The sequence below is a fragment of the Hippopotamus amphibius genome, chromosome X, assembly GCF_030028045.1.
Source record: "Hippopotamus amphibius kiboko isolate mHipAmp2 chromosome X, mHipAmp2.hap2, whole genome shotgun sequence".
Taxonomy (NCBI): domain Eukaryota; kingdom Metazoa; phylum Chordata; class Mammalia; order Artiodactyla; family Hippopotamidae; genus Hippopotamus; species Hippopotamus amphibius.
The window spans coordinates 122,550,226-122,552,659 of NC_080203.1; the positions used below are offsets into that span (position 1 = coordinate 122,550,226).

At 35.9% G+C, this 2,434-nt stretch overlaps 1 pseudogene; it reads left to right on the forward strand.

The window, feature by feature from the left end:
- The first annotated feature begins 1,796 nt into the window (after positions 1-1,796).
- LOC130842258 (ubiquitin-conjugating enzyme E2 variant 2-like) lies at positions 1,797-2,227 on the forward strand (annotated as a pseudogene).
- Positions 2,228-2,434: the final 207 nt, after the last annotated feature.

A 2,434-nucleotide genomic window follows, 5' to 3' on the forward strand; every position in this document is an offset into this window, starting at 1 on the left:
AAACACAACCTCCTACAGAAACATGGCATTGCTTTATCTCCTTAGTTCAATTTAAATGACTTTTTAAAAAAGTTCTCCAGTGTCCTATGGGATAGGGAAGTCAGTGACCAAATTCTTCTAGTTTGTTTTAAAGGCTGTCACCAAAGAAAATGTTAGCCTTGCAAAGCCAACCGCAAGCTGAAATGCAAAAAGAAATGAGAACTAAGCAATTTAGAGTGTTAAAAATGGAAATTTAACTAGTAATAGTATCATCCTGTTTCCTGGGCTTTTCATTTCCATCCTTTCAGGAAGACAAGTATGAAAAATATTTAGGCTGTTAAAATCTTTTGAGATGATTGATTTTCTGAATTTAAATGTTGTTATAACCCTTAGTGGGTACCCACTCTAAAGGAAGTTGACAAAGTTTTAATTTTTCCACCTAAGCAATTATTTTTACATTTAATATGTCACATCAAGCTGAGATTTGTTTCTGTTAGGGCTTCAAAGCTATATACTTCTGCTTTCAGTACAAGTAATAGCAGATTTTTCCCCACAAAGTTTGCTATGAAGTTTTCAGAATTTCAAGTTTGTTATTTTACAAAGTAAATAAGACAAAATTTATACAATTAGAAAATCTGTTTGAGGGACTTCCCTGGTAGCGGCGTAGTGGTTAAGACTCCGCACTCCCAATGCAGGGGGCCCAGGTTCGATCCCTGGTCAGGGAACTAGATCCCACATGCCGCAACTGTGAGTTCACATGCTGCAACTAAGAAGTACTCATGCCACAACTAAACATGCTGCAACAAAGATCTCACATGCTGCAAGTAAGACCTGGCACAGCCAAAATAAATAAATAAATAGTAAACAACAACAAAAAAGAAAACAGAATGGAAAGTATGTTTGAGTTAGTCTCTTAATACACACAATTCTATGATTATGCATAACTCACTGAAACAAAAAACTTTGATCCCATGAGAAAAAAATGCAAATATATATGAAAAATGTTTAATTTTACTAGTAATTAAATTATCACATGAGAAAAATGTGCAAGTAGTAAATTATACATATGAAAAAATGCCTGATTTTGAGTGATTTTAAAATATACATTTTTTTCTTTTTGTAACCTTTACCAACCTCTATTTCCCTCACCCCTTGGCCCCTGGCAACTGCTTTTCTACTCTCTGTTTCTATGAGTTTGACATTTTTTTTAGACTGCACATCTGTGCTACTATACAGTATTTGTCTTTCTCCATCTCATTTACTTCATTAGCATAATGCTCTCAAGATCCATCCATGTTGTCACAAATGGCAGAATTTCTTCTTTCTCGTGGCTGAATACTATTCCATTGTATATATATATACCATATCTTCTTTATCCATTCATTCGCTGACAAAAATTTACATTGTTTCCATATCTTGGCTGTTGTGAATATGCTTCAGTGAACACGGGAATGTAGATATCTCTTTGATAACCTGTTTTAATTTTCTTTGCATATATAACCAGGAGTGGAATTGCTGGATCATATGGTAGTTCTATTTTTAATTTCTTGAGGGACCTCCATATTGTTTTCCATAGCAGCTGCACCAATTTACATTCCCACCAACAGTGTACAAGGGTTCCCTTTTCTCCACATCCTCACCAGCATTTGTTCTCTTGTCTTTTTGATGATGGCCATTCTAACAGGTGTGAGGTGACATCTCATGGTGGTTTTGCTTTGCATTTCCCTGATGATTAATGATACTGAGCACCTTTTCATCTACCTGTATGTCTTCTAAAAACATACATTAAAATAATTTATCCGGGTCTGCAGGAGAAGATGGTGGTCTCCACAGGCGTTAAAATTCCTCGTAATTTTCGCTTGTTGGAAGGACTTGAAGGACAGAAAGGAGTGGGCGATGGTACAGTTAGCTGGGGCCTTGAAGATAATGAAGACATGACACAAGGTGGACGGGCAGAATTATTGGGCCTCCAAGGACAAATTATGAAAACAGACTATATACCCTGAAAGTAGAATGCGGACCCAAATACCCAGAAGCTCCTCCATCAGTTAGATTTGTAACCAAAATTAATATGAACAGAATAAATAATTCCAGTGGAATGGTGGCAGCATGGAGCATACCAGTGTTAGCAAAATGGCAAAACTCATATAGCATTAAAGTTGTCCTTCAAGAGCTAAGGTGTCTAATGATGTCCAAAGAAAACATGAAGCTTCTACAGCCACTGGAAGGACAGACATACAACAATTAATTTTAGTGGATCTCAAACTTGTCTTAAATCAACAATCTTCTACTCATGTTAATGTCTTGATTAAATATCACAATGCAAAGTACCCACACATTAAGATAGTTCCAGCTGGTAAACATGACCTGGACATTTGTAAGAATATATTTAATATATGTACACCCATTATATTTTCAGGTAACAGGAGGAAAATTCAGCACAGTTTTTTTTCTC